The 11,115-nt window shown below is 39.9% G+C and overlaps 1 long non-coding RNA gene across 1 annotated transcript; it reads left to right on the plus strand.

Annotated features, from left to right (window-relative positions):
• Positions 1 to 3,563: 3,563 nt before the first annotated feature.
• LOC135559687 (uncharacterized) lies at positions 3,564 to 7,509 on the plus strand. The gene is made up of 6 exons (XR_010458527.1): positions 3,564 to 3,757; positions 4,804 to 4,896; positions 5,029 to 5,123; positions 5,241 to 5,284; positions 5,462 to 5,621; positions 5,957 to 7,509. It is a non-coding gene; the product is annotated as an uncharacterized LOC135559687 (long non-coding RNA).
• The last annotated feature ends 3,606 nt before the right edge of the window (positions 7,510 to 11,115 follow it).

An 11,115-nucleotide genomic window follows, 5' to 3' on the forward strand; every position in this document is an offset into this window, starting at 1 on the left:
CCTGCCCTCCAGGACACCTACACCACCCGATGTTACAGGAAGGCCATAAAGATCATCAAGGACATCAACCACCCGAACCACTGCCTGTTCACCCCGCTATCATCCAGAAGGCGAGGTCAGTACAGGTGCATCAAAGCTGGGACCGAGAGACTGAAAAACAGCTTCTATCTCAAGGCCATCAGACTGTTAAACAGCAATCACTAACATTGAGTGGCTGCTGCCAACACACTGTCATTGACACTGACCCAACTCCAGCCACTTTAATAATGGGAATTGATGGGAAATGATGTAAATATATCACTAGCCACTTTAAACAATGCTACCTTATATAATGTTACTTACCCTACATTATTCATCTCATATGCATATGTATATACTGTACTCTAGATCATCGACTGCATTCTTATGTCACTAGCCACTTTAACTATGCCACTTTGTTTACTTTGTCTACATACTCATCTCATATGTATATACTGTACTCGATACCATCTACTGTATGCTGCTCTGTACCATTACTCATTCATATATCCTTATGTACATATTCCTTATCCCCTTACACTGTGTATAAGACAGTAGTTTTGGAATTGTTAGTTAGATTACTTGTTGGTTATCACTGCATTGTCGGAACTAGAAGCACAAGCATTTCGCTACACTCGCATTAACATCTGCTAACCATGTGTATGTGACAAATAAAATTTGATTTGATTTGATTCGATAATGTCGTCCCCACAGTGACTGTACGTACATACCCCAAACAGAAGCCATGGATTACAGGAAACTTCCACACTGAGCTAAAGGGTAGAGCTGCTGTTGTCAAGGAGCGGGACTCTAATCCGGAAGTTTAAAAGAAATCCCGCTATGCCCTTCGGACCAACCATCAAACAGGTATAGCGTCAATACAGGACTAAGATCGAATCCTACTACACTGGCTCCGGACGCTCGTCGGATGTGGCAGGGCTTGCAAACTATTACAGGCTACAAAGGGAAGCACAGCCGAGAGCTGGCCAGTGATGCAAGCCTACCAGACAAGCTAAATTACTTATATGCTCGCTTCGAGGCAAGTAACACTGAAACATGCATGAGAGCATCAGCTGTTCCGGACGACTGTGTGATCAAGCTCTCCTTAGCCGATGTGAGTAAGACCTTTAAACAGGTCAACATTCACAAAGCCGCAGGGCCAGACGAATTACCAGGACATGTATTCCAAGCATGCGCTGACCAACTGGCAAGTGTCTTCACTGACATTTTCAACCTCTCCCTGTCTGAGTCTGTAATACCAATATGTTTCAAGCAGACCACCATAGTCCCTGTGCCCAAGAACACTAAGGTAGCCTGCCTGAATGACTACCGACCCGTAGCACTCACGTCTCTAACCATGAAGTGCTTTGAAAGGCTGATCATGGCTCACATCAACACCATTATCCCAGAAACCCTAGACCACTCCAAATTGCATACTGCCACAACATATCCACAGATGATACAATCTCTATTGCACTCCACACTGCCCTTTCCCACCTAGACAAAAGGAACACCTATGTGAGAATGCTATTCACTGACTACAGCTCAGTGCTCAACACCATAGTGCCCTCAAAGCTCATCACTAAACTAAGGAACCTGAGACTAAACACCTCCCTCTGCAACTGGATCCTGGAATTCCTTACGGGCCGCCCCCAGGTGGTAAGGGTAGGTAACAACACCTCGGCCACGCTGATCCTCAACACGGGGGTGCCTCAGGGGTGCGTGTTCAGTCCCCTCCTGTACTCCCTTTTCACTCATGACTGCACGGCCAGCCACGACTCCATACCTTGGTATCCACATCACCAACAAACTAACATGCTCCAAGCACACCAAGACAGTCGTGAAGAGTGCAACACTGCAGAGTGCATATTTAGTCTTATAAACATCTTTCAACAAGCCCATATTTGGAAAGAGATTTTGTAGTGAGTAATCTAATTACATAACCATGTGTGCATGATAAGTAACTGTTCCTGTTCTTATGTACAGTTAAAGTTGGAAATTTACTTACACTAAGGTTGGAGTCATTAAAACTCATTTTTTAACCACTCCACAAATGTACTGTTAACAAACTATAGTTTTGGCAAGTTGGTTAGGACATCTACTTTGTGACACAAGTCATTTTTCCAACAATTGTTTACAGACAGATTATTTCACTTATAATTCACTGTATCACAATTCCAGTGGGTCAGAAGTTTACATATACTAAGTTGACTGTGCCTTTAAACAGCTTGGAAAATTCCAGAAAATTATGTCATGGCTTTAGAATAGGCTAATTGACATAATTTGAGTCAATTGGAGGTGTACCTGTGAATGTATTTCAAGGCCTACCTTCAAACTCAGTGCCTCTTTGCTTGACATCATGGGAAAATTTAAAGAAATCAGCCAAGACCTCTGGTAAGTGTGCAACATTTAGGATTAGTCAAGCAATATACTGTATGTAGCTAAGCAATGCATTGTCATTCGATTTGAAGCTGTCCAGAGTACAAATAACTAAAGCAAACCTGCTACGTCTGGTTGCATGTCTCTGGTTGCATGTCTTCAGCCCTCATGACTGATCAAGCATTAGTATGAAGAACCAAACATGGTGGATGAGGACAAACCGGATCGGGAGGAGGAAAGAGTTAAAGTGGCGTGATATTGCCTGAGCATCAGCATAACTGAACAACACAGACAGCAAGATGTTCATCAGCAAAGAAAGAGGGTCAGGAATGGGTGGTTGTCACAACAGCATGCTAAGTATTGATGTCTCACAAGACATCACGTTAAACGTTTGACCATAACATACACATACTGTAACCTTACTATTTTATTTGCTTCCTGTTCCTGTGTTGTTTTAAATGTATTGTACAGTTTGTAACGTTCCTGCATATAATTATAAAACAACTATTTGAAGTTAAGTTAATGTCAGTGTGGGCCTAGAGTACCACTTCAGGGGGAAAGGAGGGGAGCCTCTCACTCTAGATTTGGGCCTTTATTTTGTGTGTGATGGTGTTTGGCTGTTAGCTGTTAGACATCACATACTGCATACTCACTCACTACTGTGTGTGTGTGTGTGTGTGTGTGTGTGTGTCCACCACTGTGCTGTGCCATTTTCTCATTTGACTTCAGGAGTGGTATGAGATCCTCACCTTGTGGCGAGAAGAAGAATGGTCACAGAAGGACAGAAGTAGTTTACCACCAAGGTTGGAGTTATGTATGTTAACTTGATTGTTTGTTTCTCATGCCTTCAACAAATACTACTCTGATAAACCGCATCAATTCAAATGAAACAATGAATGATGATCAGCAAAATGTCAATGGTTCCACAGTGCTCTCCTGGTCTCACAATCCTAGTGTCAATACAAGCTAGCTTTATTAAATAAAAAAAGTGGGAATGAATTCTGTTTGTTTCTCAATAATGATGATTATGGTGGTTTACTTCTGAACAATGTTTCATTTCCTCTTGCAACATAACTAGCTGCAGCTTTAACTCAGCCATGAGACAAATGGAAACTAGGCACCACTGCACAGAGCTGTCAATTTTATGAAACCAGAACATATGTTTGGCATGAGTTAAATGGTGCAATGAGTAATAATGCAGTCATTTACATATCCCATAAGTGTCTTCCTCTTTTATTTATCATTGTTTCAAGCGAAACAGGTTTTAGTTGGAAGAACACTTTTTCAAAAGCTCCCAGACATAGCATATACAGCCTTATTTGACTTTACTGGAATAAGACAATGAACAACATTTGGCACAGTAAGTAACTTACTCAAGGATTCATGTCAACAAGACTTTAAGTTTGGAAAAGAGAACCACCCCAAGGTAAGGAAGCTGATGAATTGTCAGTTTGTCAATCAGTTAAAGTTAAACATTCAAAAGACAGAACTGTCTTAAAAATATATATGGTTTGTTACATAGTTACTAAATACTAAGAGTTAAGGTTAAGGAAACAATGCACAGTGACGCCAAACGTACAGTCAACGTACTGACGTAGGTTTGTGGGAAATCCCTTTCCACATTCACACCGAATACAAGGGGAATACATGCATGCTGATTTTTGTCTAGGAGGACAACAGTATGTTTGTTATGCTACTCAACAAGTGCAAGCTAATAACGCAACCGTATAGCAAGTTTGCTATAAATCCACAATATTTGGTAATTTTGCACAATAGTGTAGATGGGAGGTTTAACAAAACTGCAGGCTATAGCGAACATTCATCCCTCAGGGCATAGCACAGGGAAGAGCCTATGTGTAACGCTTGTCTTCGTCCTCTAACGAGGAGTAAGAAATGTCAAACCAATGCACAGCGTCCATATTGTATTCAATACGATTACTGAACACTTGAACAAAAACAATAAAATGACAAAAACGAACAGTCCTGAACGGTGAAGCAAAACACAGAACAGAAAATAATCAACCACAACTCAAAGGCGAAACCAGGCTACCTAAGTATGGTTCTCAATCAGGGACGATAGATAGCTGCCTCTGATTGAGAACCATACCAGGCCAAACACAGAAATTCCAAATTATAGAAAAAAGACAATAGACTGCCCACCCCAACTCACACCCTGACCATACTGAAACAAAGACAAAACAAAGGAACTAAGGTCAGAATGTGACACTGAGACGACAGCTGAAATCAGTTTTGGCCAAGGTAGCCAACACACCCAAAACTGCTACAAAGTTCATTGAGTTGAGTAAATTGACCCTCAAGCTTGTTTGAGACTTAGTTTTCACTTCCATTATGTTTTATTCAGTACAGAGGATATTAAAGTTATGAATGCTTTTTGTGATGTTGCAGACCCAGAGAAAGGAACAGCATGAGAAGAATCAAGATGCCGGCCCCTCTGAGGGTCAGAATCATAACAATTGCCATCCTCACCAACCTCTAACGGTATTGGTTTCAACTACTAAACTACTGAACTGTCCAACTACTCATCACTGAATTTCAAATGTTACAATAACATATTAAATTAATGTGTAACTCAATTAGCTTATATTTGCTGTAACATCCAAACAATTCTAGATGCCACAACAACGTAAAGAAGACCAATCTGGCACCAAGACAGAGGTGTATTATGAAAACCATTTTCTTCCTTGGAAATGGAACATCACAGCCTTGTGAGTTGTCTGTGTATTTGTTTTAGTGATTGGAATTTGGTGATGGTAAGGAACCTTAAGGTGTCTTGAAAAATGAACCAATCTTTTATACCTAGGTCTACTTTTCTTTCTTTTTAGAATTCAGAACAACCACGTGGAATCAACTGTGCCTGTAAATAGCAGTAAGTAAAGCTAGTGGAATTAAAATGGCCTACTAGAAAGTATTCAGTCTACTAGTTTGTCTTAAAGTTTTGAGATTTCAAAATCGTACTAATTGCCGCCTGTGAACATTGTATGATATCATGTCATATATATTGTTATCACTTTACCTTCAATATATTCTAATCTCCTCACAACAGCGGTGGTCCCATTTCAGGCTGGGGTGGCGGGTGTGGATATACATCCTCATCTAGGCTTCATCTCAATAGGATCATCTCCAGACTGTGTTCAGGCAGCTCTACCTCATACCGATGGCTCTTCCTCACAGCATTCACCTCAACACCAGCTTCTTCAATGATGGTAGGGTTTCACGATAGTGAGGGAACAAAAGCACAACCATACCTTCAATCAAGCAAGGTATCTAGTTATAGCTCAAACAGAATGGAGGCACACAGAGCAGCAACATTAGTAAACATATTGATATTACATAACGTACACAAGAATCCCCAAGTGTGAATTCACAGCCACCTATAAATGAAATGATACCATGCAGAAAGCACACCATTTTACGACTGATCTATCATAGATCTAAAACTGAGATTAAACTGTGGTGGTGTTTACCAAATGAGTCACTCTTAGTCAGATATAATCATCTGAGTTCTTCTAACCTGTTCTGTTCTGTCCTGTTGTTGCAGCAGTCATAACATCAGGTATGAAAAGCTCCAGTAGCCTTGGAAGAAGAGATTAAGTGAAGGAAGAGGCTGCTTTTGAAAACATTTCTGCTGCTATTTTCTGCTGCTTTTAAGATGTGTGTGTGTGTGTGTGTATAAGTGTGTGTGTGTATGTGGTAGCTAGGCAATGTATGTTTTTGTATTTAAGATATACATTTTAATTTTAAGATAAATATTTGCTATTACTTATGCAGTGAGATGGCCTTTTCATGTTCCAATCAAAATCATAAAAACACCAAGAGTGCTTTGGTGATTCCACTCTGGTTGCAGATAATATTTTTTTCTGATAGATTAGTTAGCCTTCAAAATTCTTTACATATGAGCATGATCTAGCCATAATATTATCGCCTTGATCACACTGACAGCATCATTGTGCATTGTCTAGATATGTGTGCAACAAAAGTTCACCTTCTGCTACCATTTTTGTCAAGCCGTCAACACAGAACGCACTGCAACTGCCTCTGCAATGCAATGCTGTAAGTCAAATACAACTTTCCATTGGAAATGAATGTACTTCTGGTGTACTAAAACGCAATGAAGCTGTTGGTGTGACTGAGGCATTTTAAAGTTGGATTTATCGAAGATATGCGTCAAACTGTATGCATAGAGGGCTTGACAGAAAGGGTAGCAGAAGGTGAATGTTGAAGTTTTGTAGCATACATTTCAAGATGATGCTGCGTACCATTTTGCGCAATAACACTGCAGGTGTGATCAAGGCATTATCCATCGAACTAGCTTACGGCTCAGCTCTCACGACTTTAGCTAATTAACATAGATACATAGCTAGCTAATGTTAGCTACCAATCTCACAATTTTCTGTCCCCAGGAAATATCAGTTCTTATTTAGTGTAAAATGTGGATTCCAAAAAGTCATTAAATATAAGGTCATGTGTCCTTTACCTTAAAAACACCAAAATGTGGATCCTGAAAGGGAATTTTATGCATTTTAAACACTTTTTGTCAGTGGATGTAGGCGTTTTTTGGAATGTCCTCAGGCGACAAGAAATATAAGCCATAAAATAATCAAATGTTTAAAATATTTCTTGACTATTTCATAGTCCTAGTTAAAGTTTTTTTTTTTTATTACTTTAGAAGGTTCCTATTCCGCTTAAATGGACCCTGTATCATCTGATGTTTCTCCAGTATGACACATGGGTTTATCAAGGCTTCATGCCCAAAATGCAGTAAGCTCCACTGAAAAATGGAGGGTGGTACATCTAGGCATAGTAGTACCGAATTCTGTGAGACTCTGCATTACTATAAAGTATACTGTAAATGTCACACCTGCTCCCGATCCCCCTCTCTGGTGCTCAATGTCACCAGCGCTACATTACACACACCTGCGCTTAATTATGGGACTCACCTGGACTCCATCACATCATTTACCTCCCCTATAACTGTCACTTCCTCAGTTTCATTCCAGAGTCAGCATTGATGTTGTTATGTTTCTCCTGTTCAGAAGCTGTTCTTGTTTTGTTTCGTGTCTATTTATGATTAAATCCACACCCTGTACTCGCTTCTCGTCTTCCAGAGTCTGTCATTACAGAACCGCTACAATAAAGGTACCCGTATCCGGCAGTTAAGGGAGCTCCCAAATTAAGTAAGGCCTGGCCATTGGCTTGTTTTTGCCCTTCTATACAAATAAATATTTGTTTGTGGTGTTAAAACCGTGTCTGGTTTATTGTGTAGGTTTTCTACTTTGTTTTAGTAGGTTCTTCATGGGCTAAAAAGGATGTACCTTCAAGGGCACACATGCAATTTACTGAAGTATCGATTGTCTGAATTTTGCATGAACACATATAAGTTCTCCTGATGAGAAATGTACTGAAAAACCCAATGTAAACCTGCTATAGAGAATCTTTGAAATGTTTTACAACAATGAGTCTGAAATAAATGGAAAGAAAAGGGAAAGAACAGACTCAAAGAACAGGTATTGAAAGACCTCTGTTCTGACGTTCTGGTGAGGCCTGATCACCCTCGCAAGAAAGATCAGGGACAATGCTTGACATTTTTCATTAATATGTAAACATTGAGAATTTTGAAGAACTTTATAATTGATACATTTTTCTAAGTGTGATTCAGACCCCGTGAAGGAGAGAGGGAGGGAGCGCTGTCCCTGAATGAGGGAAACCTGTCTCTAGTCTATTTGACTATTCCTTGAATTCCCTTAAGGGATAAAAGTATTTCCTTATGGAGTTATCAAGGGTTGTAATTCTAATTTTATTTGTTCTGAATCGTTTATATTTTTATTTAACCGGCACTGTTGGGTTACCTTGGACGCATGAATCACAGTGTGGCTTGAAGCCTTCCCCACATTAAATAAGGAAGAAAAGACTGTGGCTTAATGCCTGCTACATGATATTGTTCCACGATTCGGTATACCACAAAGTCTAGATAGCGATAAGGGGACACATTTCAACTCAAAGATAATAAAATAACTGTGTAACATGATGCAAGTTAAGAGAAGGTTGCATGTACCATTTCAACCGTAAAGTTCTGGACTTGTAGAACACTACAATGGCATTCTGAAAATAAACTGACAAAAATATGTGCTCAACCAGGACTACCTGGGTGGATACACTACCCATAGCCTTGTTTTCAATGCGTTCCACCCCAGTCAGGAAAACTGGACTTGGTCCACATGAGGTACTCATGGCCTGTCCCATGAGAACCCCTGCATCGCCACCAGCTGCAGTCCCAGATCTGCATCTGTTGGATGACACTATGATGATGTACAGTATAACTCTGACTAACTGTACTCAAGCTATTCACTCACAGATCTCTGCTGCCCAAACATCCCCAGACGACTGTCCCCGTCACGATCTCCAGCCCTGAGATAGGGTAATGGTGATCTCCCTCACAAGCCCAACGGTGGTAAAGTGCTTAGGGAAAGACACCTGGATCCACGCCTCCCACTGTAAGCAGGTAGCAGAGCCAGAAGATGTTACTCCTGTTACTCCTACACCCCAGTAGGCAGTAGATGAACAACCGTTTCCATTCTTCACTCCAAGACCATCTGACCATGTGCATCTACCGGGTACATATCCTAGTGTGAACAACTACCTCACTCAAGGTAAGGGACTCAAGGTAAGGGACTCATACAGCCACATTGAACTATAACTGTTACCACCAACGATGCCTGATATATCTAAACATATAGTAAACCAACTGACTTATTCATTTGTGTTGTTATACAATCCAAAACACAGAAGTTAAATGATCCACTGAGCAATCAGTCCAAATTATGTGAAGCAATATACTGTATGTAGCTAAGCAATGCATTGTCATTAGCTTTGAAGCTGTCCAGAGTACAAATAACTAAAGCAAACCTGCTACGTCTGGTTGCATGTCTTGGTAGATGTGGAGCCCTCATGACTGATCAAGCATTAGTATGAAGAACCAAACATGGTGGATGAGGACAAACAGGATCGGGAGGAGGAAAGAGTTAAAGTGGCGTGATATTGCCTGAGCATCAGCATAACTGAACAACACAGACAGCAAGATGTTCATCAGCAAAGAAAGAGGGTCAGGAATGGGTGGTTGTCACAACAGCGTGCTAAGTATTGATGTCTCACAAGACATTTACATTTACATTTACATTTAGCAGACGCTCTTATCCAGAGCGACTTACATCACGTTAAACGTTTGACCATAACATACACATACTGTAACCTTACTATTTTATTTGCTTCCTGTTCCTGTGTTGTTTAAATGTATTGTACAGTTTGTAATGTTCCTGAAAATAATTATAAAACAACTATTTGAAGTTAAGTTAATAAAGAACAGAAAACATCATGTTTTGTCCCTCTAAATCTGAAAAAGCCTTTTGATATTTTAACTCACCACCCCTAAAAACACCTTGCTGATGTTTATTCATAAGTAAACAGTTAACAGCATATAGCTAGTCTGGGTACCAGTCTGTTTAGCTATCATTCCACTCCTTGCCACTCCTATCATGCTAAACATATGGCATATGACACCAAATACAAAAAGTAGAAAGTTAGCTAAACAGATTGGTACCCAGGCTAGCATATTGCATTATACATCAGATGATTTTGGAGTAGGACCGACTCAGGCATAATGCAATGTCAGTGTGGGCCTAGAGTACAACTTCAGGGGGAAAGGAGGGGAGCCTCACTCTAGATCTGGGCCTTTATTTTGTGTGGGCGTGGGCGTGGGCATGTACGTGTGTGTGTGACCACCACTGTGCTGTGCTATTTTCTCATTTGACTTCAGGAGTGGTATGAGATCCTCACCTTGTGGCGAGAAGAAGAATGGTCACAGAAGGACAGACAAGTAGTTTACCACCAAGGTTGGAGTTAGTTATGTATGTTAACTTGATATGAATGCCTTCTTATTGACATTACAACAAATACTAGTCTTATAAACCTCATCAAGTCAAATGAAACAATGAATGATGATCAGCAAAATGTCAATGGTTCCACAGTCATATTGTCTATACAAGCTAGTTTTATTAAATAAAAAAAATTAGGCCTGAATTCTGCTTGTTTCTCAATAATGATGTTGGTTTACTTCTGAACAAGGTTTAATTTCCTCTTGGAACATATCAGCTTTAACTCAGTCATGACACAAATGGAAACTTAGCACCAACGCACAGAGCATTGTCAACGTTACGAAACCAGAAAATAGGTTTGGCATGAGTTAAATAGTGCAGTGAGTAATAATGCAGTAGTTTACCGCCAAGGTTAGAGTTGGAGTTAGTTATGTATGTTAACTTTATATGAATTGTTTTTCATGCCTTCTTATTGACATTACAACAAATATGTGGAGTCTTATAAACCTCATCAAGTCAAATGAAACAATGAATGATGATCAGTAAAATGTCAATGGTTCCACAGTGTTCTTCTGGTCTCACAATCATATTGTCAATACAAGCTAGTTTTATTAAATAAAAAAGTGGGAATGAATTCTGTTTGTTTCTCAATAATGATGGTTTACTTCTGAACAATGTTTCATTTCCTCTTGCAACATAACTAGCTGCAGCTTTAACTCAATCATGACACAAATGGAAACTAGGCACCACCGCACAGAGCTGTCAATATTATGAAACCAGAACATATGTTTGGCATGAGTTAAATAGTGCAGTGAGTAATAATGCAGTC

Source organism: Oncorhynchus nerka, linkage group LG14 (assembly GCF_034236695.1).
Source record: "Oncorhynchus nerka isolate Pitt River linkage group LG14, Oner_Uvic_2.0, whole genome shotgun sequence".
Taxonomy (NCBI): Eukaryota; Metazoa; Chordata; class Actinopteri; order Salmoniformes; family Salmonidae; genus Oncorhynchus; species Oncorhynchus nerka.